Raw genomic sequence first — 9,019 nt, 5'->3', positions numbered from 1 at the left:
AGTATCTAATTTTATCCTTTAGCATCCTCAAAAATGTCTGAATCATTTTCCAGAAACATTTGATTCATAAAAGAGATCAAGCATAAGAAATAACAGCCTCAATGATTAAACTTCAAGCTATTGAGAATAAACTCATATGGTACAGAATTTAATTTTAACCTTGAGTCATGCCGTATGTTCTATTTTAAGCTCTATAATTAAAATTACCTTCCTGTTGTGTTTCATTCAATGTGGAAAAGCTTGGAATTCAACAAGAATAGTGTTCAGCTCAGTTAAGTCTGACTCTAAAACTTCCTTTCATCTGAAAATATTTAATATCAAGGGAAATATTTTGCAACATTTGGGAGCAATGAAGAGGAACTTGCATGTGTCAATTTCATGGATGATAGGCTTGGATATAGCCAGAGTTCAAATTATCTCTGCAAATATACATGTGGAATTCAAATAACCATGGATTTTAAAATGGATTGTTAGCATTGTTAGCTGCATAAGCTGCAGCACAATTCTTCAAAGGGATAGTCTTAATCTATTTTTATGCATTACCCTCAACCAGGTAAGACTCTATAGACAAAGAGTTGAAGGACAAATTTATTTTTTTTTTTTGTAAAATTTGCAGTTGAAACATGATATTAATTCTTTGCTTTTAGCAGTATCCTAAGGCAGCACTGAGTACAGAGTAACATATGGTCATTTCTGTATGTTTACAAGAAAAGGCATTTTTCAAATAAACAGCCATTAGCAAAAGAATAGGGGCTTCTAATCTCATTAATCCTCTAAAAGATTGCTGGTACTGGGTAGGGGTATATAAAGCTTATGCTGGCCTCTGTCTCCATTTTATTACAATAACAGAAAGCTGTTGTCCCTGTTTCATACCCCCTCCCCCCCCTTCCTCCCATGGTGGATCCTAAGAGTATTGTAAAACATATGAAGTGAGGTCAGTGGTTGCTGTCCCTCCGTAAGTGCTGCAGGCTGAAGCTATGTCTATTTCATCCTTATGTTTGGATCCCAAAAGTCCTTTGGGATCCAAACATAAGGATGAAATAGACATAGCTAGGGAGCAAATCCCTGACAGGAATCAAGTACCCAGGGATGTAGGTATGCATATGAACTAAAATACGCATAGATTGTAAGGAGAGTGTTATGGAATAATGAGCAGCAGATGGTTACAAATGCACAGGATGCTGAAAGCACTCTGTTTCTGCCTTTAGCATGAATTCTGTTGTGCTTTACTGACTCCCTGACTCTAGTGAAGGACGTTTGAATCAAGCAAAGGGGGAGACAGAGACGTTCTGTGCAGTGCAGAGACACCCACTGGTATACTTAAGTAAAAAAATACCTTGCTTCAAAATGTGTGAGACAGCCATCTTAACTTCTGGCAATGAAATCATAAACTGAGATTACTGAATATTAGGGAGGAACATCCTTCAGAGAGCACTGTAAGTGTTAAATGCACAGTGGCAGAGTATACAGCAGCCGTGCTGTACGTCAGAGGGGACACGCCACAGCCCTTCTGCACAACTCATCCTAGAGCTGACTTTGTGTTTTACAGCTCCTAGCAGCAAATGCAGCCTGGGGCAATGAACAATGCCATTCAGAGCAGTTGTAAGGCTGCTCTAAATCCTAGCAAGGGCTGAAATTGTTATAGTCCTCACCATAAGAAAGCAGTTAAGGTGTCTAAAAACTGACGTTCATGTGAGGTCTGTGCCAGAGATGCAAAGCTCACTAATACTTCAAATGCCTTCTGTTTAGTGACTAGATATGTGTCAATATGCATAACCTAACCTGTTTACCTTAATATGCTATTCAATCTTTATTTCTCATTTTTTTCTGTGCTTTTGCAACCACCCAATTTTCTCCCAATTTTCTGGCATGTAATTTCTGTCCCTGCTGCTTTGAGAGCACACCAACAGTGACAGCTCTTCTGAATGTTTGTGTACACATACAATGGTCAGTATTGCATTAAGATACAGGAATTAAAGACCCAAGTCTAAACCTTCAACTCTGGAATGACTAAATGAAAATATATTGGTTGAGGTTTTTTATGAACCATCTTTTTTATTCTTGAACAAGCTACTGATTCATATGGTCGTGAGAGTACGAGTTCACTGAACTTGACATAACCGTATTTGGTGCAATCAGCAAACAGTGAAGCCACAAAGTCAGTGCTGTCTTGTGCTTTAGAGTTCAAATCCTTTCAGACATGTGAGAACTACCCAAGATGACAGCTGTAAGTGAAGTAGTCCTCCCCTCCTTACTTCAAGTGTCAGGGGAAAAAAGGAACTGCAGGAACCTGATTTTTCATAAGGGGAAATGTTGCTTTGTTGTTACTCCCACCATAAGAATTGATCATAAACAAGGAGTCTCAGGGCATTGGACTAGCTGAAGTTTTTCACTCTCTGCTCGTTACTGTCATGCAGGTGGTGCAACCTAGTCAAGTGTTATTTCTGCTGTGCCTGCTAGTAACTGTGTCTTATCTGTCACTCTCTGTAAATATAAAGTGTCATGGTTGCAGCCCCTGCTGCCATCAAAAATTGCATTTCATATACAGGGTGAACTCGTGTCCCAAAATTTCTTAGGTTCCATGTTCCGTCCCTCATGACGCCTTCCTGCAGCAGTTGTCACAAATTTGGCAGCTCATGAATTTTCAGTGGATCATGTCTCCACTTTTCTGGACCTGTTTGCTTTCTACAAAGGGGTATGCAGCAAGCCCCATATTTGTCTTTTCTTTTTCCTCTGGGAGTTTTGATTTCTGCAACTTATAATGTGGAAAATACCATAGTACCATAGGACTTGGGCTCAAGGTACAATGCTTTGATGCTTTAAAAATAGCTAGTCTTTGTGGTAATGAAAAATAATTAAGTAATATGGTCCTACATAAAAGACGCAAAGTTCAGAAAAAAAATTGAGGCTGAAGACAAATCGTGTCATTTCAAAATCATTCTCCTAGTTTGTGAGGAGGGTATGGATTGAAAGTTTGAACCTGGCCGTGCCGAGCACATCCCTCGGGGGTCCCGAGCATCACGACTCTTCCCCAGCTGCATCCTTGCGGTCTGTCCCGCCTCCCGCCTCTTGTTTTATGCGGTCCGTGGATGCCGGCGCGGCTGAGAGCCACGCTCGGGGTAGGGGCAGCAGCTTACCCTGGGCTTCGCCCGCCCTTTGGGCACGTGCAGCGCGCACGCCTGTGCCCGTGTGGCCGTGCCCGTATCCATCTGCGCCCGTGGCTGTGTGTCTGTCACTACGTGTGAGCGTGTCTCTGCGAGAGCAGCAGCCGGGGCCGCACACGCTCCCTGCAGAGCGCGGGGAGCTGTTCCACTGCAGGCATGTGTCAGGGCCGCCGGGACGGGCGCGGACGGAGGGATGCCGAGCCCCCTTCGCCCCCGGCCCTGCTCACCTCCGCCCCTCCCGCTCTGCAGAGGCCCCTTTCCTCCCGCCCACCGCAGCCAGGGCTGCCGCCCGGCGCGCGCCTCCGCCCCGCGGCACTCCTCACGCCGCTTTCCGCGCACCGCTTCCAGCGCGGCTCTCCTCCCGCGCCATGGGCACCGGGCACACGGGGCACCGGGCACACGGGGCACCGGGCACACGGGGCACCGGGGCCCCCTCCCGCTCGCTCCCCGCTCCGCCTCACGGCCCCGCTCCCGCGCGCTCCCGCTCGCGCGCGCGCGCACGAGTGACATCACCCCCGTCCAATCAGCCGCCGCCGCTCCCCGCGCCCGCTCGGCCCCGCTCGGCCCCGGCGGCCCCGCGCGCGGCCGGGGCGGGGGCGCGCGGGCGGCTGTCAGCCCTGCCGAGCGGGCAGGGACGCGCCGAGCCGAGCCGAGGCAGGCGCGCCGGCCGGGCAGCGCCGTCCGAGACGTGCCCGGTGCGCAGCGGAGGTGCGGGCGGCGCGGGGTGACAGCCCGGCCGTGCGGCGGCACTGCGCAGGTAGGGCAGGGCTCACACCGCAGCGGGCGCCCCCCGCCCGCGCAGCGCAGCGGGGTCCCGCGTTCGAGCGGCGCTGGCAGAGCGGCCGTGGGGAGCGGGCACAGCCCCGGCTGGGTCCCCTCAGCGGCGGCGAGTCACAACGTTGCCGGTGCGGCCGGGGGAAGGCGGGGAGCTGGGGCGGGTGCGGGGCGGCGGGGCAGCCCGGACCCCACCACGGCCCAGGGTGGAACCCCTCCTTGGCGGCGGCCGGGGACGGCGGCCCTTTCCCGGCCCTTTCCCGGCCCTTTCCCTGAGCGGGGAGCGGAGCGGCAGGGGGAAGCCGCTCCCTCCCAGGGAGCCTGCCCGCTGGGCACGGGATTACTCGGCACCCCGGGCTGCCGAAAGCGGGCCGCCTGCCCCGGGTAATCCCCCGGCGAGGGCTGTCCCCGCCGGTCGGGGGCTCGGGGGGGATGCCGGCTGCCGAGGGACCGGGATGCTGCCGCAGGGGACGCCTCGTGCGCGGTTCCTCCCCGTTTCCCACGGCGCACGGATGGATTTTGGCAGCGTGTGTAAAAACGCGTCCGTACCGTGGTCCTGCAGCGCATCATTTCGGCACCACGGTGTGTGTGCCGGAGCAGCCGCAGCCTCGCGCCGTACGCTGCGTTTTGGGTGTGCTTAGTGGTGACGGGCTAAAAAGGGTGTTGGTTTTTGGTTTGGTTTTTTTTTTTTTTCTAGTGCACCTTCTTGCAGTAAAAATGATAGCGTTTCACTCTGTTTTCCCCCTGTAAAATGGTAATAATGCCTTTTTTCAGTGCCGCGTTTCCGTAAATGTCAGTAATTGGGGGCGGCTGTAGTAACCTGCCGGTGAGGGCAGAAATGCCATTGCTGAGCTCCGCTAAAGGCACCTGGCAGGGCTGAGCCTGCACCTCGGTGAGCGGCTCTTCAGGAATTGCAGCTGCTCTGTGAAGCGCTGTTTAATTCTGTTTATGAAATCTACGGGAGATTATCTATGCAGTTAATCAACTATGCTCCATTTAGTAATGAAAGTAAAGTGTGACCTCGGAGCCGCGAATGTTTTCGAGTGTTACATTCTAGCATGGTCATAGTTATGTAACAATATTATAATAGAGTTATATTAAAGCACATTAAAAAGGGTTTGTTAACGTTTTGAAAAATAAGCCATTATGTAATTACTAGGCTGCACGACTTAGGGAAAAATACGCCTTTAAAATGCAGCCACCTGTGCAGAGGTGGCTGTATCTAAGAAGGAATTAACAATATGTTACTTAGTTTCACGCTTTTGTATAGAATTGTAAACCACTAAAAAGCATCAGCACAGGCCTTGAAATTACACAAGACAGGGGAAAGCTTTCTGAAATAACTTGAAGTTATAAAAATTCTCAGGTTTTTTTCATCTACCATTACTAACTTCTAAATGTCCTTGTAGTGCAAATACTGTACAGATCTCTGTGAAAATATGATCTTTGGTCCATATTCTTCTATAAATGATAATGCACCAAATTTTCTTTAATAAGAACTCGCCCTAACATTTATGAAAACTTTTGGTAGTATGAATCTTTTGTTTGGTCGTTTGCATTCAAATATATGTTATATGTTATCAGATGCTCAGGTTTTGTCTTTAGCAATAGCTGACATTATAAAAAAAATAGATCTTTTCTATCTCTAAATTTTGGAAAAATTAAAATAACCTAAGCAAAACACTTCTGTCCTGGTCCATATTTGTATTATACACAATGCTGTTCTAAACTAGTAAGAGATTTCCAGTTTCACTTTTAAGTGGTGCTAAAATATAATGCAACCTCAATGCAACTTCATGGTAATGCAAGAACCTACTTGATTTTATGGAATTTTAAATTGAGTGTCTGTCTTAAACACCTTTTGTAGAGAAATCTCACATTATTAAGGTATGGAATAAAGAGGTTTTAAGTGCTTTTTTGAGCATGTACTTCTGGTACAGTCTTAATTTCATGATCACATACTATTTTTTTTTCCACAGGAATCCTGTCTTTCACTGCATGGGATAGATTGAAATCACTTGAGAGAATTCAGTATTTTTCATTGATCATTGTGTGAGCCCATGATTTATTTATTCAGTGTTACTCAGCTCTGCTTTGAAGACAGAACTGATAACATCTGTGTGAGCTTTGCTAAAGTGCTTATCAGTATGTGATCAGAATGCCCTACAAAGCACTAGTAGTTTATCAAACACTACCTAAGGTGAGACAACACTTCTACAGATGGTGAAGAAAGGCACAAAGAGAGTTAGGTGAAAAGTATTTGCTCGTTTTTGGTGTCCAGTCTGGAATTTCTACAGTTCTTGTAAATATGTTTGCTCAAGTTATACTTGCTACTTGCTTTTTGTAACAGTCCTGGCTGCTCCACATCTGTGAGTGTGTCTGCAGAGTGAATGGGGAAAAAGAGGAATTTACTGTCAATTACAAACTATGGAAGTTTTAGGTTAAATGGTTTGCTGCATGACAGGAAGGGGAATGAAGGAAACTACAAAAGAGAGAGTGTTAGCCATTGAAGTCTTTGTGGCATATGACAGAACTCTGTCCCTTTTTCTTTCTGCAAGCTCAGTTCTTCAGCAGACAAAACAAGTCCTACCTGCCTTCGGTTCTGTATCATCTTCAGTAACTGGTAACTGAATAAGAAGTACATGTCTACTTAAGTGAACCAAAAACACTCAAGGAAATTTAATTGTGGTTGCACAGACAACAGTTTGTCATTTTACACCTTCTGAGTGCTTGATTTAGTAACCTTAAAAATGTTCTTTTGTGTTGTTTATGAAGTAAAATATGCATACGTGTCCCATAAATGTCCTTAAAACCTAGAAAATTAAATTTTAGGGAATTAAAAACAAACAATCAAAGAAGCCAACAAACAACAAACCAAGAAAATGCAGAAAAAATTCAATTCTCCGAGTAAATTTCTTATTGTTTTACTGTATTGGACCTACAGTGGTTACAAAGACAACAGGAAAATTTATTCCTTTGCAAAAAGCTCCTGAACTTTTACCACCATGAGTGATACTATAGGAGTGCAGTCCCTTTCATGTAGAGCAGTGGTAAAACAGAATGGTGTCCCTTGTAGGGCATTTGCTTGGGTAGTGGAAAAGTGGTGCAAGACTGAAGTCCTTTGTACTGAAGGCTTTAGAATGTGTTGTGGTGCACGAGGGCTCTTTTGCACGACTTCTGCAAGCACGGTCCTTTTCACTTCATCATTTATATGTATCCTAATGACAGCGCCTTTATTGTCCTGTAGCTGGTCTCAGTGTTTTAGGTATTCCTTCCTGGTCATGACCATTCCAAATGTTGCTTTTGTATCTCACCCAGTCCTGACTCCTTGCTTTTTTCCTGTCAGCTTTTTGTCAATTTACTTTCCTTTATTCCTTGGAGCCTCCTCATCCTGACTTGCTATGTCAGCCCAGTCTAGTCTCCTTTCTGCAGTCTGCAGTCACTTTTTCTGTGCTTTTAGCAGACATTGGTCTCAATTTTTATTCTTCTTCAAAGACTGTAAGGTGGCTTTTGTTCTTCTCCACCGAAACAATGCAGTACTTTCTTCTTGGAAGTTGGTTGGTCTTTGTTACATTTTCGGAGATAAATGAAAGAGCATAGAATAACTTGAAGCCTGTCTATGCTGATGGCTTCAAGCCATAGTCACAAACATTTTTTGAAGAAAAATTATTGGGGTTTTCCTTTTTAAAAATTGGAATCTTAAATTTTTTTATGTGATGTGTAAGTATATGTTTTATATGCATTGGCAGAAAGCAAGGACCCACAGGACACTTGGACAAATTTGTAAGTAGTAGTGAACTATAGAAATGCCAAGCAACCTCAATAGTCCTATTTATGCAGAGAAACCAGCCATTCTGACTGTAGCATATCCTGTATTCTTACTTAGCTAAGTTTTGCAGGGTTCTGTGCTGGCACTTAAAATAATAGATGATTTGGGTTTTGTTTGCATTCATACTAATTTCTTTCATTTTATCTCAAGGATTTGCTACAACCTCTTGAGACAAATACTTACAAAAAGATGATGTAAGCATCTCACTGAATTGAGATCTGGATAAAACTATTGGAGTTACCACTGCTCCATGGTAGTTTTATTTATATAAGGTAGTCTTTTGGATGTGGTAAAATAGTATTTGCAATAACTTAGTGGCTTTTGTGCCTGAAATAAGGGACATGGTTTAGCTATGGTTAGCACTACAAACAGAATAATTAAAGTGATAGAGTATTTTAAAATGAAGAAATATAAATAAACATATTTGACAAGTTCGTTGCCTTTATTTGCCTAATGTTTTTTATAATTGATATATAGTGGACAGATGATATGTTGGTGCCATGCAAATGAGTTAGCTTGGAGCACAGAGATCAGGATTTAGTCATGAGATGTGATCTTTTTTATCGCTTTATTGGAAACATCATGTTTTACTATAGACAATTCAATTCTCTCCAGTTCAGCAGGAGTTGAGTAGAAGCATTACCATTAGTTATTCCTAGTCAAGCCAATACACAGAGTTGTTAGACATGGACTTGAATTTACTGCTGCATTAGATTCGCATGAAATTGGTTTTCTTTTCCATAAAATATGAGTAATACACTTCAGCTTACTAGCTGCTAAATTTAATTTGTTTGTAAAAATCAAAGAGAGATGTTTATATGTTCAGTCGAGCATTGGTTACTCAGAGAAGTTGTGCTTCAAGACTAAAAAATAAAGCCCCCAGTAACCTGACCAAATGTCTTAGCTTTCAGCAGGAGATTGGGCTGCAAACCTCCTGACATCCCTAACAATATGAATTATCCTTTGACATCCCTTTTTCTGACTTGTCTTACAGCATGAAATATCCTATGAGGTTATTCTGTAATTCTCAGGGAGTGAGGGGAGAAAGTCAATATACAGTCTGAACAGTACTTTCTGAACGGGAAAGGATAGCTGTGCCAATAGACAGAATACTCAATGTGTGAATGAAATAATGTTACAGACTGAATTCCCTTTATAGTTTTTATTGGTAATTGTATTTAAATGCACTGCTAGATTTGCTGTGGATTAGTTAGGCTAGATGTTTTATTATAGGTCTGTTTTCAGGGAGATT

At 44.2% G+C, this 9,019-nt stretch overlaps 1 protein-coding gene across 1 annotated transcript in view; it reads left to right on the top strand.

The window, feature by feature from the left end:
* The first annotated feature begins 3,747 nt into the window (after window positions 1-3,747).
* Window positions 3,748-9,019, top strand: part of CNTN1 (contactin 1) — a 205,777-nt gene continuing 200,505 nt past the window's right edge. The window contains exon 1 of the mRNA XM_058806137.1: window positions 3,748-3,921. The gene's annotated coding sequence lies outside the window, so the exon portion shown is untranslated. The remainder of the gene's footprint in view (window positions 3,922-9,019) is intronic.

The sequence above is a fragment of the Ammospiza caudacuta genome, chromosome 5 (assembly GCF_027887145.1).
Source record: "Ammospiza caudacuta isolate bAmmCau1 chromosome 5, bAmmCau1.pri, whole genome shotgun sequence".
NCBI lineage: Eukaryota > Metazoa > Chordata > Aves > Passeriformes > Passerellidae > Ammospiza > Ammospiza caudacuta.
Note: the sequence above shows the minus strand (reverse complement) of the source record. Positions and strands in the feature narration are given on the sequence as shown.